This window comes from Lissotriton helveticus, chromosome 3_2 (assembly GCF_964261635.1).
Source record: "Lissotriton helveticus chromosome 3_2, aLisHel1.1, whole genome shotgun sequence".
Taxonomy (NCBI): Eukaryota; Metazoa; Chordata; class Amphibia; order Caudata; family Salamandridae; genus Lissotriton; species Lissotriton helveticus.
Genome location: NC_136062.1, coordinates 502,591,333 through 502,613,441, shown reverse-complemented (window position 1 = coordinate 502,613,441; position 22,109 = coordinate 502,591,333). Strand labels below are relative to the sequence as shown.

The 22,109-nt window shown below is 41.6% G+C and overlaps 1 long non-coding RNA gene across 1 annotated transcript; it reads right to left on the bottom strand.

Annotated features, from left to right (window-relative positions):
- Positions 1–8,032: 8,032 nt before the first annotated feature.
- LOC144826384 (uncharacterized) lies at positions 8,033–21,359 on the bottom strand. The gene is made up of 3 exons (XR_013609810.1): positions 21,347–21,359; positions 17,280–17,324; positions 8,033–8,045 (listed from the first exon to the last, which is right to left on the bottom strand). It is a non-coding gene; the product is annotated as an uncharacterized LOC144826384 (long non-coding RNA).
- Positions 21,360–22,109: the final 750 nt, after the last annotated feature.

The window sequence follows — 22,109 nt, the reverse complement described above, 5'->3', positions numbered from 1 at the left end:
TGTTTTTGGTTCGCTTCCGGTTCGCGTACCGGCGAGCGAACTGGGAAGAGAACTAAGAGAAATAGAGGTTGGCACAGTTCCAAATATTGTACCAATTTTTTAATAACGGGGAGTTAGTTCTGAAAAGAACTTTTTTTTTTATTGTTTTTGTTGTTATATATATTTTTTTATTATTTTTCGGAACATTTTTTTACTTTTTTTGAATTTTTCTGAACAGTTTTATATTTTTTGGGGTTTTTCTTGGAGGGGGCAATGAAAACGATTCATTGTAAAGGGCTCAACAGGAGCAACAAAACAAAAAAAGAAGTATTTATTATTTTGGGCGTTTCGTACAAACTTGTATATGATAGTCAATAGCTCTGTTGATCAGAGTGATGCTTCTTTCTCCGTAGGAAATGAATCCATCGCAAAATACGCAGATGTGTTTTACTTCACCAAATTTCATTTGTATATTTGGCACCATCTCCCTGCCCTCTGGTCCCGTTACTTCCGGTACAACAGATCTTCTGGCCATAATAGGGAGATTATCTAGGTCGTTCCGAAACTGTGCAGCACTGTAGGGAATTTTAAAAAATTGCCAAATGAAGTTTTCTTTCCGGTGAGACGTCCTGGGCTGCTCAGGCAAAAACTGCCTCTCTTCGTGCTCGTCGTCCTGTTCCTCTTCTTCCTCTTCTTGTTGAATTATAACTTGAGCAGGTGGTCCACTCTTCCTTGGATGTGGTGGAGGTGGTGGGGAAGCACCAGCTGAAGCTACTAAAGAAGCCATTGCTCAGTGATCACAAAGGGTCTTTCTCTCACAATGATGAAAGTCAGAGTGAGGAAAGAAGGAGGGATTTTCATCATTTGGGAAAAACCAGAGTTCTCAACCAATGAAAAGTGTTCATTTTAGATTATATGACCTAGTCTTACATCATTAGGAAACCAAAAGTGAAATGAAACAATGAAAAGTGTTATTACCAAGTCACATGACCTGCTGTGTTTACGTTAAGCGCTTTGCAGGGCCTCCCGGTTTGCTTCCAGAAACCTGCGCTTTGCGACTCGCTTCGCGTACCAGTTCGCTAACGTAGCACGTCATATGACGTATCACGCGACAACGCGAAACGTCATGCGGACGGGAGGCGTCACGATGTTGTTTTCTAACGCGGCAGTTGCGGTAAAGAAACGTTTACCGGCTCGCGGTCTATTTCGCGGCATCAAGGTCAGCTAACGGGAAGCTTCCCGATTCGCGAAGCGGGAACGAAGAAAAAAAAATATTTTAAAAAAAAATTATTCATAAACATATAAAATATATTTTTGGATTTAAAGAAGAATACATTTTACAGCTACAGATATTAGCTGTTAAAAAACCAATGAAATTCACTGAAAAAACCATAGGTTATAGACCATATATAGTTAGGAATTAGCATTTACAAAACCTTGAAAATTCACTGAAAAAACCATAGGTTATAGACCATATATAGTTAGGAATTAGCATTTACAAAACCTTATTTTACTCACACAAAACCATTGAAATTCCATATATAGTTAGTTGCACTAACTATATATCGCGCACCCGCAATCCACTGCTGATGATGTCACATATTACATCATTCATGACATGGTCAGTGACATCACTGATGACATCACTGATGACATCTCAAATGACATCACTGATGACATCACTGATGACATCTCATTTGACATCATTGACCACATCACTGATGATATCATTCATGTGACAATACAATGCATCTCCTCACATTTTAATATAACCTCTGTTTCACCCAGTGTTAAATACAGAGTATAATTTTTGAAACCATTGACACACCAATACTAGTTACTACATACGCACTCACTGATTCCTACGTCTACACACACCTTCACTCATTCACCCATACAATCATTCATACATACAATCACTCATCTTTACAACACTATCATATGCACTCATACACCTATACAGACAGTCACAGTCTGCCACTCATCCATGGAGTTACTCACTCACCTAGTCAGTCATGTAAAGAATCAATGACACTTCCATTTTCTTGTCTATACTGTTAAACATAGAGCACCTTACATTTTCAAACATATACTAACACATACTTACCTTCTTATACAATCATTGATACAAGTACACATTGATCTGCACAGAGTCACACACCTCCCAGCCAGCCACACACACACTCAGTCTCCCATACAAATACTTGGGCAATCAATCAATAACCCATATAGTTACTCATACAGCTACTGATCAACACATGCAGCAGTTTACAGAACAACAGACATAATGATGCACAAATTAAGACAGTTTAGTGACTAACCCATGCACTCAGTGAGACACATTTAATCACTCACTCATACAGTTAGTCATGCACCTACTAAATCCTTCGTCCAGACACTTACACATCCACTCAATCTTCAATATGTAAGACATATTTAAACTTTACAGAAACAAAAAATCACTGGATGTTGTTATCAGTCATGTCATCAGTGATGTCATTTGAGATGTCATCAGTGATGTCATCAGTGATGTCACTGACCATGTCATGAATGATGTAATATGTGACATCATCAGCAGTGGAGTGCGGGTGCGCGATATATAGTTAGTGCAACTAACTATATATGGAATTTCAATGGTTTTGTGTGAGTAAAATAAGGTTTTGTAAATGCTAATTCCTAACTATATATGGTCTATAACCTATGGTTTTTTCAGTGAATTTTCAAGGTTTTGTAAATGCTAATTCCTAACTATATATGGTCTATAACCTATGGTTTTTTCAGTGAATATATATATAGATAGATAGATAGATAGATAGATAGATAGATAGATAGAAAGATAGATAGATAGATAGATAGATAGATAGATAGATAGATAGATAGATAGATAGATAGATAGATAGATAGATAGATAGATAGATAGATAGATAGATAGATAGATAGATAGATAGATAGATAGATAGATAGATAGATAGATAGATAGATAGATAGATAGATAGATAGATAGATAGATAGATAGATAGATTTTATATGTATCATCAAGGTGTTCATATGTGGAGTTAAATATGCTTAAAGTTACCTTCACAGTATTTTTGTCCTCGATATTCTTGACACAATAATTTTTCTCTGACAATTTGTGCAAACACCATATGCACATGAGGCAGCCCTACCTGACCCTGACTATTAGAATAATGGGCAGCCCGCCTGCACATGTGAATTCTTTAATTGCACATTAGCAAGACGGTAAACACACAACATGCTTAGGGTTGAGGTGCATAATTAAAATAGTTTGTAAACCACAACTGAAAGGTACGTACCAGAAGACCATCCTGGATTCAGAGAGGAAAAGGAGATTATAGAAACATTAGAAAAAAAGTTCTGTAAATAATACGCTTAAATCCCACAAAACTTTTAATATATATTTACTTTCTAAAATTTTCTTTTTAATATAGCCCAATTAAAATCATCGAAAAACTCAGTGATGCTGAGTGCGCAATGTAAATAGTTTTATTTATTTATGTATTTGTTTACTTAACTCCGTTCAGCCGTATGCTGGAATTTACTAGCCCCATCCTAACCCTCCCCCACCCCGTACCCACCGCCCCATAGCACTCCCCCGAGGACCGGCTATTGCTTCTGGTACACTACTGGTTGGGGGATAAAGTTGCCTTGCCTTCTGAGGGTACTTGGGGTCAAACAAACCATGCTATTTATTATCTGTAGTAAGTTCCGCACAGCAGGATCATTGAGAGCTGGTTGGAGGCCCCGCCTCCTTTTTCCACCACTATGCAAATGTGCCTTTTATTACACTACTGATTGGGGACTGAAGTCCTATTGAATGCTGAGGGATCTTGGGGGCTAAGAAGCTTTCCTGTAACCTTCAGTGAGTCCTATACAGCAGGTTTGCTGAAAGCTGGTTGGATTCCCTGCACCCTTTCTACACAACTCTGCAAACATGACTACTAGTGCAACACCCATTGACATTCACTTAAAACACCAACGTTTACAGGAATCTTGTAGATAGGAAATAGGATTTGAAAAACCTTACAAATTCACTTAAAAAACCAAAGCTTACAGTGACGTTATAGTTAGGAAATAGAATTTAAAAAACCATAGAAATTTAGTTAAAAAATCAAAGGTTATAGGGACATTATAGTTAGGCTCAGATTTCAATATTGCAAAACCATAAAATTCAGCAGTTATACTTACTTGAGCTAACTATAACTAATGCACCTGCAATGCACTGCTAATGAACTCACATATTAGTTCACTCATGACCTGGTCAGTGACATGATGACATCTCAAATGACATCACTGATAACATAATCCATATAACCACTCACTCATACACCCACTCACACCCCAATACAACCTCTTGTATGCTACTCACATATCCGCACAACCATTCAAATACTCATTTACAGACCCTTACCAGTATTCACATACCCACTCAATCCTCCATAAAGCCACTAACACACTCGCTCAACTGTACAGCCACTCACAAAACCATTCACTCACCCATACAGCTACTCATGTAACCAGTCCTTCACTCATATGACCAGGCACGTTGCCACATACTCAACCATACAGCTACTCACACAATAACCTATTTACCTACACACTCACTCACCAATACAGCTTCTGAACACAGACACACACTCACACATACAAGTAACTCACACACCCACTTACATATCCATTTACAAATCGATACAAGCTGCCATACATCTGCTCACTCACCCATACAGCCATTCACACCTACACTCAATATCCAAAACAGCCAATCACACACCAACTCACTTAACCAAAAACTGACTCAAACAGCCATTCACTCACCAATACAGCTATCCAGCATACTTCCAAACCCAGTCACTAACTTATACAGCCATTCAGACATCCATTTACTCACATATGCAGTCACTATATGACCACTTACCCACCAATAGTACAACTCACCCCGCCACTTACTCACCCATACAGCCACTGACCCACCCACTGACCCACCCACTCACTCACCAATAAAGCAACTCACAGAGCAACTTACTCACCCACACAGCTACTCACACACCCACTTGTACACCCATACATCTACTCACACACTCATACACACAAGGATCCATACAGTCTCACAGAGAAATAATATATGTTACAAATAGTATCACTCAATACTTGTGGCCATAGTATACTAATTTAAACTTTTCAGTAGGTTAGTATATCTGTTAAACAATCATAAACTCTTAGAAAATACTTACACTCACTAGTTATGTCATCAGTGATGTCATTTTAGATGTCATCAGTGATGTCACTATGTCCTGACTGTTGTAATATGTGAGGTCATAAGCAGAGCATTTCTGGGGTGTAAGTTATAGTTAGATCAGGTAACTATAACTGCTAAATTTCAGTTGTATTGTACAGGAGAAATCTGAGCCTAACTATAACGGCCCTCTAATCTATATTTCTTTCAGTGAATGGATATATAGATATATAGATGTAACTGGCTTCATTTACCGAGATGATTCTGGAACTTCTAAGTAAAACGGGATTTACTTATATTGTACGGGTGGGGGTAACTTATCGCATCGTGTTTAGAGAGAATATCTGCACCAAAGTATAATGGGTGATAATATCATGTCAAGAACATGGAAAAGGTGAGTTTCTATAAGTAGGTAATGCTTTACCATAACTAACTTTACATATATGTATCTAGAGTATATATCTTCAAGGTACATAGATGATGAATTAAGAAAAGTAAATCCAAACTTAAATTCTTTCACTTACCTTCTTGATATTTTGCGCCTTGATATTTATGCCACAATATTCTGCCCACACGATATTTTAGTTCCGATATTCTGTCAGTGATCCTTATCGTATATATGTGTGGTGGTGTGCGTTAATCATGTATCTCTGTACTTCTCATTTATTTTTATCTTCCATTTGATTGGGATCTGCCCGATGTTGGCCTAAAGATACTTTGTGCCCTGTGGATGGTCTTATGTCCTGAACCATTGATGTCCTGTTTATTTCTGATTGGAGTGATACTAACAAATGTCATAATTATAACTATAAGGAACATAGGAACACTTTCTTTCTTTGAATGGACTTTCACAAATATTTATCACTTGGATTTATATATGAGCCATTTGTTTATGAAAGGACCTGTATTTGGGAGGGCTTCCTGATGATCCCCTTTTAGCTTCCCTTATTATTGAAAAATCAATGTTTTATTTTCCTAAAGAGTCTCTCAAAGGTATTACGTTTTTGAATGTTTTTCTTTGTGGACTTGTAAATGCTGAGTTGTATTTGATTTGAGTTATAGTCTTGTCCTAAAAATTATATATTAGTAGATCGTGAAATCATCCATTCGGTGACAAACCTTTAGCATTCACATTCGATGGACCTTTGATTTTATATACTTTCTTTGCAGATGGCACATTTATTTTATTATCCTTTACGTCTTATTTCTCAATGTTTTATTATCAGGATTATAGTGATTGTAAAGTTGATTGTCAAGTTAGAGAGTTGTATAGTCAATCTTACCACTCCACCAGCTCCACCAGCGCCAGCTGCTCCACCTGCTGCACCCTGGGAGCAGGGAGAAAACAGTGTTAAGTAAAAGCCAGAGAAAATGGTAGAAAAGTAGAATTTACATATTTATTGAGATTTTTTTTAAATCACGGGATACACTTTAACAGTGATAGAAAACCTTACATGAAGTAATGAGTACAGGTTACAATTTGAAATGCAAACAAATTGCAGTACTAGAACAGATGACGGATGCAGAAAGCATTACGCATAAGTAATGAGACAAAATAAACATATTTCTCCTAATCATACTAAGTAGGCATACTAATTTCACACAATTCCAGCTTTGCAAGCTTAGAGGCATAATAACAAGGGCAGTATCGCTGCTTTAGCTGCATTTTTCCCGCTAAAGCTGCGATATTTTTATCGCCCAATTTACAAGGTGGCGCTAACTTGCTTTAGCGCATGTTAGCACACGTTTTCCCTGACGCCTCGCTTTGCATCTCTAATGAGATGCAAAGTGGGCGTCATTGGACGTACCACTGACAGACTACCTTGCAAAATATCACTAAATGTACATCTCAAAGAGGCCCACACATTTTATCAGACGTTAGTTTTTAGCAAAATCACGATTTTCACCAAAAACTAACGTCTGATAAAGTGCTGACTTACCTATACCTAACAATGGGAGTGGATTATGGTGATACGACCACAGGGTAATATCAGCAAGATTATCGCCGTTTTCCATGGAACATCGATGGAAAACCAGCGATGTTCCATGGAAAACACCGCTATCGCTGGAAAATTATCGCCATTGCACTATTCGTTGTTAATACAGCGATAGAATGACGATAATTCCCAGTGATAGCTGGCAATAAATAAGTTCTGGCTTAGAGCAACAAGCCATAATTATCACTGCTGCTTGATAAAGTGCCCCTTAGTAAGTCTGGAATTGCTTTAAATCCTTAGGTGGATGCCGGGGAACGCACATGCTCCATCCATGGTAAGCCTAACACTAAGAAATGCAAGGGATATGCAAAGGCTTAGTAATTGTGGGCCCGAAGGTCTACAGGTCGAGAGGACCCTGAATGCAGCTAAAGCACTACTAATAGTATTACCAACAGGGCAGAATATGCTCTAATCAGGAAAAACAACTGTCATGCAAGGAAAGTTATAAAATATACAAATTGTTAGCGGTTGAACTTAGGCCCAAAAGGGTAAAGTCTTATATGGTATAACTGAAAGACGGGGAGCTGGTGCTGTGTGCAGGACTTGGTAGAGCTACTGATACAGAAGAGACATTTCAAATGGTGTGTCTGGGAAGAACCCAACTATAAAAAAACACCACAGCAAAGGGAAAGTCTGGGAACACCCGTAAAAATAGGAAAAATATATAGAGTGATCAGAACATTAAAACAAATGAAGCTCTATGGCGAGATAGTCTTACCAGGAACATCTATAACAATATGGGCAGAACCCAGGATTCATTATAACTTGGTAAATAAAAACTAATAGAGACAAGGGGCTGTACTTACCAGAAGGCCGCCCTACCAGAGGAGCAAAAGAGGAGAAACATTAACAACAACACAATAACACAGTACATAAATCATTACAGCACAGTACTGGAAGTAAATGTGTCCCTTCAATCGACAATGTTTGGAAATCGATCAAAAAAGTTTGTAGTTACAGAAATTACTATATCAACAGGAATATGCCGTCGTACAACCAAGCACCACAATATGATCTCCACTCTTAATGTCATATATACATAGCATATCAATCTATTAAAATAACTCATATGAAACTAAACAAATAAAAAAATAACACAAAATGTCACATTCTGTACATTCTCTGACTCACTTACATCAATACTCATCAATGAAAACCTAGGGCCCGATTCACAAAGGTAAACTGCGAAATTCGATATTCACAAAGGGCATTTACAAGTAGTAAAGTCAGACTTTTGCCTCTGTTTAACTTAAGTTCAGACTAAAAAAGTATCTGGGACCTGCTTTGGACTCCTGCGAGGGCTCAAACCACTGTTGTTTTTCTTATCCCAAAGTCAATCAATCAATCAATCAATCATAACATGTGTATAGCGCACTACTCACCTGGAATGGTCTGAAGGCGTTTGGGGGAAGGGGTCCGCTACTGCTCGAACAGCCAGGTCTTGAGTTGTCTCCTGAAGGCGAGGTGGTCCTGGGTCAGCCGAATGTGGATGGGGAGGGAGTTCCATGTCTTGGCCGCCAGGTAGGAGAAGGATCTGCCTCCGGCGGTGGCTCTTCGGATGCGTGGTACGGTAGCGAGGGCGAGGCTAGTGGACCGTAGCTGGCGGGTGGGCGTGTAGAAGGTCAGGCGGTCGTTGAGGTACTTGGGGCCGAGGTCATGGAGAGACTTGTGTGTGTGGGTGAGGAGCCTGAACGTGATCCTCTTGTTGACGGGGAGCCAGTGCAGGTCCCTCAGGTGGCCCGAGACGTGGCTGCGTCGGGGGATGTTCAGGATGAGTCGGGCGGAGGCGTTCTGGATGCGTTGGAGTTTCTTCTGTAGCTTGGCTGTGGTACCGGCGTAGAGGGTGTTTCCGTAGTCCAGTCGGCTGGTGACAAGGGCCTGAGTGACCATCTTCCTGGTTTCGGTCGGGATCCATCGGAAGATTTTGCGAAGCATGCGAAGGGTGTGAAAGCAAGATGAGGAGACGGCGTTGACTTGTCTGGTCATCGAGAGGGAGGAGTCCAGGATGAAGCCCAGGTTGCGTGCGTGGTCTGTTGGCTTGGGAGCGGTGCCCAGGGCTGGGGGCCACCAGGAGTCATCCCAGGCGGCGGACGATGGTCCCAGGATGAGGACTTCCGTCTTGTCTGAGTTCAGTTTCAGGCAGCTGTTCTTCATCCACTCGGCGACGTCTTTCATCCCTTCGTGTAGGCTGGTTCTGGCGGTGTCGGGATCTCTGGTGAGGGAGAGGATCAGCTGGGTGTCGTCGGCGTAGGAGATGATGTTGAGGTTGTGTTGGCGTGCGATGGCAGCAAGAGGTCTCATGTAGACGTTGAAGAGGGTGGGGCTGAGTGATGAGCCTTGAGGGACGCCGCAGATGACTTCGGTGGCCTCGGATCGAAACGGGGGGAGGCGGACTCTCTGTGTTCTTCCGGCGAGGAACGAGATGACCCACTCCAGTGCCTTCTCTTGGATGCCAGTGTTGTTGAGGCGTTGGACTAGTGTGCGGTGGCAGACAGTGTCGAACGCTACAGAGAGGTCCAGAAGGATGAGTACTGCTGTTTCCCCGTTGTCGAGCAGGGTTCAGATGTCGTCGGTGGCTGCGATGAGGGTGGTCTCGGTGCTGTGGTTGGCTCTGAAACCGGACTGCGAGGGGTCGAGGGATCCGTTCGTCTCGAGGAAGGCGGCAAGCTGTCTGTTGACGATCTTCTCGATGACTTTGGCAGGGAAAGGGAGGAGCGAGATGGGGCGGAAGTTTTTGAGGTCGGTGGTGTCCGCTGTGGGTTTCTTCAGTAGGGCGCTGAGCTCGGCATGCTTCCAGCTCTCCGGGAAGGTGGCGGTGTTGAAGGAGGTGTTGATGACGTCTCGGAGTTGGGGTGCGATGATGGAGTCGGCCTTGTTGAAGACGGGGTGGGAGCAGGGGTCGGTTGGAGAGCCGGAGTGGATGGTGTTCATCGTGCAGGCTGTGTCTTCGGTGGTCACTGTGGTCCAGGTGCGGAGGGTGGTGGTGGTGTGCGTTGGTTCGACGGTTGGGTGCGTGGATTGTGTGTCGAAACTGTTGTGGATGTCGGTGATCTTGCGGTGGAAGAACGATGCGAGAGAGTCACAGAGATCTTGTGAAGGGGTGATGTCGTTGTTGCCGGTGCTGGGGATTGAGAACTGCTTGACGATGCTGAAGAGTTCCTTGCTGTCGTGGGCGTTGTTGTCCAGTTGCTCCTTCAGTGATTTCTTCTTGGTGGTGCGGATGAGCTGGTGGTGCTTGCAGGTGGCGCTTGAGGGCGGTCATGTTGTCAGTGGTCTGGTCCAGGAGCCAGGCTTTTTCGAGGGTGCGTCAGGTCTCCTTGGAGTCCTTGAGTTCGTCGTTGAACCAGGGGGCCCTCTTGCTTCTGGATCTGCTGGGAGGGTTCTTCAGTGGTGCGAGGTCGTCGGTGCAGGTGGTCAGCCACTGCGTGAAGTTGAGGGCTGCTTCGTTGGGGTCCGTTGTGCTGGCAGGTGGGTTCTGGCTGAGGGAGGTGGTGAGCTGGTCGGCGGTGATCTTGCTCCAGCTCCTGTGAGGAACCTGTTGCGGGTGGTGGTGGGTTGTGATTTTTCTGAAGCTGAAGTGGACGCAGCTATGGTCGGTCCAGTGAAGTCCGGTGGAGTGGCTGAAGGTGATGTGCTTGCTGGATGAGAAGATGGGGTCAAGCGTGTGGCCGGCGTAGTGGGTGGGGGTGTTCACCAGTTGCTTGAGTCCGAGGTTGGCGAGGTTGTCCAGCAGGGCGGCGGTGTTGCGGTCCTTGTTGTTTTCCAGGTGGAAGTTGAGGTCCCCTAGGAGGATGTAGTCGGCGGAGGGGAGGGCGTGCGGGCTGATGAAGTCCGTGATGTCTTCGCTGAATTGTGTGCGCGGTCCCGGGGGTCTGTAGATGAGGGTGCCTCTGAGGGTCGTCTTTGGGTCGGTGTGAATCTGGAAGTGGAGGTGCTCGGCGGCGGCGAAGGTGTCGTTGGAGTCGGTCGTGATGCGGATGGTGTTCTTGTGGATGATGGCGATGCCTCCTCCGGTCTGGTTGACGCGGTCCTTCCTGATGATCTTGTACCCGTCCGGGATGGCGATGGTGATGTCCGGGGCTGATGAGGCGTTCATCCAGGTTTCCGTGAGGAAGGTGATGTCTGGTGATGTTGTGTCGAGGAGGTTCCAGAGTTCCACGGCGTGTCTGTGGACGGAGCGGGTGTTGAGTAGGATGCACTTCAGGTGGTTGCTGCTGGTGCTTGGCATGGCGGCCGCGGTGCCGGTTCGGAGGCAGGTGAACTTGCAGGTTCTGCAGGTGAAGGGTCCGTGAGTGCGTTTCGGGCTGGCCCGGCAGCAGGTGGGGTGCCGGCCGGCATTGAGTGCGTTGAGGGCAGCGGCGTCGTAGGTCTGTCGGGTCATCTTGAGTTGGTGGGGGCCAGGGGTCCTGGCACTGGGCGCGGGCCAGGCGCGGACGGGCGTAGATGGATTTGCCTTAATCCCACATTTTCACATTACATTACAAATGAAAGCAGCTCTACAACTTACATATCTGCAATTATATAAAAAGAAGGAGTAACACTTGTCTTCACTTTGTTAAAAAAAATGTGGAAAGTCCAACCACTTGTAAAAGCGTATAGGGACCAACCTTACATTAGCGACACATGGATAATTCAACTGCCCCAATTACACCCTTTTCATTCACTTCACATGTATTAACTGTGGGCACTTGCCCTATCCTTAAGTTATCACTCACCTCCTGATGTTGTGTCTCAGGAACCTGATGGTTAAATGTGTTTTACCCATGCTCTGGGCCTTGCTACATAAGGACCCACATGTTTTACTGTCCATCTCAGTTCATTTGAGGTCAATTCACATGAGCAGGGGGGACTCCATGAAATTCCTAAACTTGTGACATTTCTTTCCAGTTTTCTCGCACAGGAGCAAATAAATATGGAAGGAGGCTCAGAATGATTATTTCTCTTAGACCCCTAAAAGCGCTACAAACCCACCTCACTTTAGGGACCAACAGTCGTGTGGGTCTCAAACCAGCAAACTGTCACAGCAGAAAGGAGAAAGTCTTGCAGAAATTAGATTGATGGCAACACACTTTGATGCTGGTGTCAGTCTTAGTAGAGTAAACGTTAAACATTGCAAAGCCACTTCTTCTCAGATTCTGCACACTGGACAGACCCTGTTGGTGGGACGGTGACACCCTCCTGCTGTTAGTTGTTAGGCTCAGTGTGTCCAGCACCTAGGACTATTTACTATAAAAAAAATCTGTCACTTCCTTTGACTCAGTTATGCATCCTACAAAGCACACAACAAAATGTGCAATTATAAATAAATATTATGATAACAATGCACTATGCCCTCTTCCAAATGGGTTCACCTTAAAATGCTGTTCTTAGTACAAATATGTACAAAGTATTAAAGGTAGATATTAGACACATGATGGCGCGTCTATTAACAGCTTCTGTACACTCAGGTAGTCCAAACCCTTGGAGACGTTTATGAGCCGGTTGTGGCAGATTAAAATCTTGGTTAGAATTTCTTCATACACTTGATTATATAGACCATCTCTGGTCTTAAACCATCAAACAAACACTATCTACTGCATTCTCCTCCATTACCTGTCATTGCTTCAGGTACATGGGTCAAACATGGCCATCAAACAGCCCTGATCCATGGGCCAAACATTGCCATCAAACAACCCTGATCCATGGGCCAAACATGGCCATCAACAGCCCTGATCCATGGGCCAAACATGGCCATCAAACAGCCCTGATCCATGGGCCAAACGTGGCCATCAAACAGCCCTGATCCATGGGCCAAAGATGGCCATCAAACAACCCTGATCCATGGGCCAAACATGGCCACCAAACAGCCCTGGTCCATGGGCCAAACATGGCCATCAAACAGCCCTGGTGTGTCGGTGCACTGGAGCTCCTTTGTACTCCTTCGCCTCTTGCGTTCATCATATGGGCAGGCTATAAAATGCTTATGAGTACAGGGATCTTACAGATAGGAAATAGGATTTGAAAAACCTTACAATTTCACTTTAAAAAAAACAAAGGTTACAGTGAAGTTATAATTATGAAATAGAATTTACAAATCATAGAAATTCAGTGAAAAAATTTAAGGTTATAGGGACATTATAGTTCAGAATTCAATGCTGAAAAACCATAAAATTCAGCAGTTATACTTACCTGAGCTAACTATATCTAATGCACCAGCAATGCACTGCTAATGAACTCACATATTAGATCACTCAGTGACACGATGACATCTCAAATGACATCACTGTTGACATAATCCACAAAACAACAACAAAACAATGATGAGATGGGACCCGAGGGAATATTTATAGACCAAGCTCTGGGAACATCCCCATACTGTACCTAACAACAACAGAGTACCAGAGGGTCTTACAAGAAAAACAATGAATTTGTGGTGTGTGAAACCAGACAAAAGTCGCCCTTTCAAGCTGTCCTAAAGAGAAAAAGTATTCAGTGACACCCTGATGGATGATCAAAGATACCCAGCAGTCACCATTTGGAACCGCCCTTCATCATTTGGGTTTCTTCCAAAACCATCTACCTAGGTGTGTTGTTCTCAAACAGAAGGAGACAAAGATGTTGATAGGTCCCTACAGTTAAGAAAACAGGTATTATGATGTACCACTTCTCGAGGTAAGTGGGAGGTGAAGTGTAAGATAACTGATGGAGTGCTGTGCAATAAACTAGGTGAAAGAAATGAAAAAAAGTGTATTTAAAATTGGATGAGGGAGTATAGAACAGAATTTATTCGGGTGATACTCACTCCTCCAACATTAAAAAATTTGTTAAGACAGTTTAAGAAATGAGCTGTCTAGAAATGGAACCAGGTCAACATGTTTCAGCAATTGGCGGACATGTTTGTCCTTGCTTTCTTCAGGACCTTACAACAAATTGGTGCTACTGCAAGTTAAAATACAAATAATAAGTGACAACAAAAACAGAGTTCAGAGACAAGTACTGATTTCACCTGCAGTCTCTAGGTGAAGCGTCTTGTCTTGTTCTTTACAGGTTATGTCGTTCACATAACTTGTAAGGAGTGAAGACCTCACCCCACCTGGCAGTGGCTCAGGAGTAGAGTGAAGCACCGCTCTATCCGTCGGTACTTCTGAGCCGGCATCTGAACCAGTCGGTTCTTATCATATGAGTGAGTCGGTTCAGACGCCGGCTCATAAGTACCGACGGATAGAGCGGTGCTTAACTCTACTCCTGAGCTACTGAACTCTGTTTTTTGTTGTCATTTATTATTTGTATTTTAACTTGCAGTAGCACCAATTTGTTGTAAGGTCCTGAAGAAAGCAAGGACAAACATGTCCACCAATTGCTGAAACATGTTGACTTGGTTCCATTTCTAGACAGCTCATTTCTTAAACCGTCTTAACAAATTTTTTAATGTTGGAGGAGTGAGTATCACCCGAATAAATTCTGTTCTGTACTCCCTCATCCAATTTTAAATACACTTTTTTTCATTTCTTTCACCTAGTTTATTGCACAGCACTCCATCAGTTATCTTACACTTCACCTCCCACTTACCTCGAGAAGTGGTACATCATACTACCTGTTTTCTTAACTGTAGGGAACTATCAACATCTTTGTCTCCTTCTGTTTGAGAACAACACACCTAGGTAGATGGTTTTGGAAGAAACCCAAATGATGAAGGCTGGTTCCGAATGGTGACTGATGGGTATCTTTGATCATCCATCAGGGTGTCACTGAATACTTTTTCTCTTTAGGACAGCTTGAAAGGGCGACTTTTGTCTGGTTTCACACACCACAAATTCATTGTTTTTCTTGTAAGACCCTCTGGTACTCTATAATCCACAAAACCACACACTCATACACCCACTCACACCCTCATACAACCTCTTGTACGCCCACTCACATATCGGCACAACCATTCAAATACTCATTTAAAGACCCTTACCAGTACTTACATACAAACTCAATCCTCCATAAAGCCGCTCACACACTCACTCAACTGTACAGTCACTCACAAAACAATTCAATTACCCATACAGCTACTCATGTAACCAGTCATTCACTCATATGATAAGTCACGGTGCCAATTACTCACCCATACAGCTACTCACACAATAACGTATCTACCTACAAACTCACTCACCCATACAGCTTCTGAACACAGACACTCACTCACCCATACAAGCAACTCACACACCCACTTAAATATCCATTCAGAAATCTATACAAGCTGCCACACATCTGCACACTCAACCATACAGCCATTCACACAGACACTCAATATCCAAAAACAGCCAATCACACACCAACTTACTTACCCAAAAACTCACTCAAACAGCCATTAACTCACCCATGTAGCTCTCCAGCATACTTACAAACCCAATCACTCACTCATACAATACAGCCATTCAGACACCCACTCACTATCTTGTTCAGTCACTACATGACCACTTATCCACCAATAGAGCCACTCATCCTAACACTTACTCACCCATACTGCCACTGACACGCCCACTCACTCACGAATAAAGCAGCTCACAAAACAACTCACTCACCCACACAGATACTCACAGACCTACTTGTACACCCATTCATCAGCACCCATACACAAAAGGATACATACACTCACACAGACACTCACATAATATATGTTACAAATAGTATCACTCAGTAGTTGTGCCCACCCATAGTATACTAATTTAACATTTTCAGTAGGTTAGCATATCTGTTAAACAATCATAAACTCTTAGAAAATACTTACACTTACTAGATGATGTCAACAGTTATGTAATCAGTGATGTCATTTGAGATGTCATCAGTGATGTCACTATGTCCTGACTGTTGTAATATGTGAGGTCATAACCAGTGCATTGCTGGGGTGTAAGTTATAGTTAGCTCATGTAACTATTACTGCTAAATTTTTGTGGTATTGCACGAGAGAGTTAGCTGAGCCTAACTATAACGTCCCTCTAATCTATGTTTTTTTCAGTGAATAGATATATAGATATATAGATATAACTGGCCTCCTTTACAGAGATTATTCTGGAACTTCTAAGTAAAATGTGATTTACTTATATTGTGCGGCGGGGGTAACTTATTGCACGGTGTTTAGAGAGAATATCCACACCAATTTGTAGCGGGTAAAAATATCATGTCAAGTATATTTAAAAGGTAAGTTTCTATAAGTAGGTCATGTTTTTACATAAATAACTCCACATATATGTATCTAGAGGATATATCTTCAAGGTATGTAGATGATGAGTTAAGCATAGTAAATCCAAACTTAAATTCTTTCACTTACCTTCTTGATATTTTGAGCCTCGATATTTCTGACAAAATATTCTGCCCACACAATATTTTATTTCTGATATTCTGTCAGTGATCCTTATCGTATGTGTGTGGTGGTGTGCGTTAATCATGTATCTCTGTGCTTCTCATTTATTGTTATCTCCATTTAATTGGGATCTGCCCGATGTTGGCATAAAGATTCTTTGTGCCCTGTGGATAGTTTTATGTCCTGAACCATTGATGTCCTGTCCACTTCTGATTGGACTGATACTTGCAAGTGTCATAATTATAACTATAAGGTACTTAGGAACACTTTCTTCCTTTGAGTGGACTTCCACAAATATGTATCACTTGGATTTATATATGAGCCATTTGTTTATGAAAGGACCTGTATTTGGGAGTGCTTCCTGATGATCCCCTTTTAGCTTCCCTTATTATTGAAAAATCAATGTTTTATTTTCCTAAAGAGTCTCTCAAAGCTTTTACGTTTTTGAATGTTTTTGTTTGTGGTCTTGTAAAGGCTGAGTTATATTTGATTTGAGTCATAGTCTTGTCCTAAAAATGATACATTGGTAGATCGTGAAATCATCCATTCGGTGAAAAACCTTTAGCATTCATATTCGATGGACCTTTGAGTTTATATACTTTCTTTGCAGATGGCACATTTATTTTATTATCCTTTACGTTTTATTTCTCAATGTTTTATTATCAGGATTATAGTGATTGTAAAGTCTAATTATCAAGTTAGAGAATTGTATAGTCAAACTTACCACTCCACCAGCTCCACCAGCGCCAGCTGCTCCACTTGCTGCACCCTGGGAGCAAGGAGAAAACAGTGTTAAGTAAAAGCCAGAGAACATGGTAGAAAAGTAGAATTTACACATTTATTGAGATTTTTTTTAAATCACGGGATACACTTTAACAGTGATAGAAAACCTTACATGAAGTAATGGGTACAGGTTGCAATTTGATTTTGATTTTTTTTTTTATTAGTTCAGTTCAAAGCCAAGTACAGAATACAACAAAGCCAAGAGGGACGTTAATATACAAAGCATATTATACAAATAAACAAAAAGAATAAAATACAATCATAAACAATTAATCAAATAATTATTCTACCGGGCCAAAATGATCAATCATGGCCTGCCAAATTTTAATCCCCCTTCGCATTTTCCTAAGAGATTTAATGCGGTATAGATTATATTCTAAATAAAAAACATTAAAGAATTTTGCCTGCCACATTTCATATGCCGGTGCTTCCAATTTCAACCACATTGAGGAGTTGCATAGGCGAGCTACGGCCATAGTCATAAATATAAGATATCTATTTTTATGCTATCCTAAAAAAGAATCAGTGTCATTAGATAATCCAAATATAATCAACTCTCGAGAGATTAGCACATCGCAGTTTAAAATATGCGACAGAAAATTCTCAATAGATGTAAAAAAAGGTTTTAACACTGCACAATCAGAAAAAATATGTACAATATCTGCCATATCGGATTGACACCTAAAACATTTCCCGTTATTGGCATTACCCATTTCATCATTTTAAAAGGTGTATGATAAAGATTAAATAAAGTTTTGTAATGCTGTGATCGTAAATTGGCAGATAGAATGATTTTAGCGGCCGTATTAATAGAATCTTGCAAGGGTACTACAAGAGTACCCAATCTAATGCACCATTTAGACTCATGTAACCCCATATCGTCCTGATATGGATTCAGCAAATAATTATACAAATTCCCTATCCGTGACGGATTTTTTAGAATTTCAATAAAATCATTAGGACCTAGAGGTAAAATACTTTGGTGTTTAAAGATGAAATCGCGTAGCTGTAAATACTTAAAAAAATCATGTTGAGGGACAGTATATTTATCTCTCAACTCGTGAAATGAGACCATTATACCATCTTTAAACATAGAACCAAAAGATAAGATGCCTTTCTCCCCCATATGCGCATCGAACGATCCCAGAATATTGGCGGAAATAATTCTGTGGAGTTGCATGGAGCATAAAAGTTAATACGTCCCAGGCCAATGATTTTGCAGGTTAAACGCCATCCTTTAAAAGCCGCTAATACTAGTTTGAATCTGGTTCTTTTGTAATAGCTAGGTTCTAAAAAGCGAAGCAACATTTGTCGTGGTTGAGGACCGAGTAGTAGGGAGAAAATATCTGGGCTCTCAAATACAGGTGGAGTCCCCCCAGTCACAGAGTATTTAATATTTTGCACAAGATAAGCCAAATAATATAACGCAAAGTTTGGAACGCCCCACCGACCGCGCAGAAGCGGAAGTGTCATATATTTAGAAGCTCTGCGCGAAGATTTCCAACCCCATAGAAACCTATCCACTATGGATTGAAATTTCTTCAATTGTATAGCAGATACCTCCAATGGTACTGACCGAAAATAGTACAGCACTTTAGGCAAGATAGACATTTTGAGGACATTACGTCTCCCAATCAACGACAAATGCAGGCATTCAAGTTTTTCAAGCTGATTTTTAACAGAATGTAACATGTCTGTCCAATTCACCGTAACCAACTCTTGAAGTGACAACCTGATTTTAATGCCGAGATATTTAGCCTCGGGAGTAACACGACAATCATTATGACAAAGCCCTGTTGAGCAGATGACCTGAGTTTTCAGTGTATTAAATTTATATCCCGACACATTACCAAACTCTTGTGTTATATTTTCATTCTCGAGTAATGCTGATTCGGGATCAGATGATATAACGGCAACGTCCTCAGCATAAGCTAACACACGAATACTGCCGCCAGGCAGCACCATAGATTGTATACGTTGAGATGTCGTCAGCAGCTGTAGCAGGGGTTCAATATAGATAGCAAATAGTAATGGCGAGCATGGGCAGCCCTGCCGTGTGCCCCGAGTGATATTGACATATGCAGATTCCTGACCTGACAGGCATATCTTGGCCCTTGGAGTTCTATACATAACTTGTATAGCGTATATGAAACTAGGTCCAAACCCCATTTTAACCATAATTGCCCATAAAAATGCCCATGCAACGCGATCAAAAGCTTTTTCAGCATCTAAAAATACCAATCCAACATTCTCATGAGTGACCGCGGCATAATCTAAAACTGCAACAACACGATGTATATGATTGATCGTACCACGTCCCGGGAGAAAGCCATGTTGTTGATCAGAAACTAGTGGTGGCACGACCTGAATTAACCGATTCGCAAGAATTTTAGAATATAATTTCGCATCTACATTAATAAGCGAAATAGGTCGATAAGACCCTGGAGGATGGGAGGGTTTGTCTTTCTTTTTAAATACAATTATACTTGCATCATCCCATGAAGGAGGAGGGTATCCAGCCTAAGCGGCAATGAACGTCGCCAGCATGTCAGCCATAATATTAGGAAATAGCAAACGATAGAATTTACACATTTATTGAGATTTTTTTAAATCACGGGATACACTTTAACAGTGATAGAAAACCTTACATGAAGTAATGGGTACAGGTTGCAATTTGAAATGCAAACAAATTGCAGTACTAAAACAGATGACGGATGCAGAAAGCATTACGCATAGAAAGAGGAAGTAATGAGAACAAATAAACATATTTCTCCTAATCATACTAAGTAGACATACTAATTTCACACAATTCCAGCTTTGCAAGCTTAGGGGCATAATACCAAGGGCAGTATCGCTGCTTTAGCAGCACTTTTTGCTGCTAAAGCTGCGATATTTTTATCGCCCAATTTACAAGGTGGCGCTAACTTGCTTTAGCGCATGTTAGCACACGTTTTCCCTGACGCCTCGCTTTGCATCTCTAATGAGATGCAAAGTGGGCGTCATTGGACGTACCTCTGACAGACTACCTTGCAAAATATCACTAAATGTACATCGCAAAGAGGCCCACACATTTTATCAGACGTTAGTTTTTAGCAAAACCACAATTTTCGCCAAAAACTAACGTCTGCTAAAATGCTGACTTACCTATACCTAACAATGGGAGTGGATTATGCTGATACAACCACAGGGTAATATCAGCAAGATTATCGCCGTTTTCCATGGAACATTGATGGAAAACCAGCGATGTTCCATGGAAAACACAGCTATCGCTGGAAAATTATCGCCATTGCACTATTCGTTGTTAATACAGCGATAGAATGGCGATAATTCCCAGTGATAGCTGGTGATAAATAAGTTCTGACTTAGAGCAACAAGCCATAATTATCGCTGCCGCTTGATAATGTGCCCCTTAGTAAGTCTGGAGTTGCTTTAAATCCTTAGGTGGATGCCGGGGAATCCACATGCTCCAACCATAGAACGCCTAACACTAAGAAATGCAAGGGATACGCAAAGGCTTAGTAAGTGTGGGCCCGGAGGTCTACAGGTAGCGAGGACCCTGAATGCAGCTAAAGCACTACTAATTGTATTACCAACAGGGCAGAATATGCTCTAATCAGGAAAAACAACTGTCATACAAGGAAAGTTATAAAATATACAAATTGTTAGCGGTTGAACTTAGGCCCAAAAGGGTAAAGTCTTATATGGTATAACTGAAAGACGGGGAGCTGGTGCTGTGTGCAGGACTTGATAGAGCTACTGATACAGAAGAGACATTTTAAATGGTGTGTCTGGGAAGAACCCAACTATAAAAACCCCACCACAGCAAAGGGAAAGTCTGGGAACACCCGTAAAAATAGGAAAAATATATAGAGTGATCAGAACATTAAAACAAATGAAGCTCTATGGCGAGATAGTCTTACCAGGAACATCTATAAAAATATGGGAAGAACCCAGGAATAATTATAACTTAGTAAATAAAAACTAATAGAGACAAGGGGCTGTACTTACCAGAAGGCCGCCCTACCAAAGGAGCAAAAGAGGAGAAACATTAACAACAACACAATAACACAGTACATAAATCATTACAGCACAGTACTGTAAGTAAATGTGTCCCTTCAATCGACAACGTTTGGAAATCGATCAAAAAAGTTTGAAGTTACAGGAATTACTACATCAACAGGAATATGCTGTGGTACAACCAAGCACCACAATATGATCCCCGCTCTTAACGTCACTTATACGTAGCATATGAATCTATTAAAAGAACTCATAAGAAACTAAACAAATAAAAAAAATACACAAAATGTCAAATTCTGTACATTCTCTGAATCATTTACATCAATACTCATCAATGGAAACCTAGGGCGCGATTCACAATGGTAAACTGAGACGTTCAGTATTCACAAAGTACAATTATAAGTAGTAAAGTCAGACTTTTGTCTCAGTTTAACTTAAGTTCAGACTAAAAACGTATCTGGGACCTGCTTTGGACTCCTGCGAGGGCTCAAACCACTGTTGTTTTTCTTATCCCAAAGTCCGCAAAGTCATCATCCAAGCCTCCATCATGTCTAGGCCGGACTACGCCAGTTCACTGTACCTGGGGGCTAATAAGGCTGAAATTCTACTTCTGCAAAGGGATCAGAACGCGGTTGCCAGAATCCTACTAGGCCTTCTAAGAACATGACCTACGACCAACGCCATCCGCAGACCACATTGGCCGCCTCTGGCAAAATGCATTTCCCAAAACATCATGAATCTTGCTTCCCCAGAT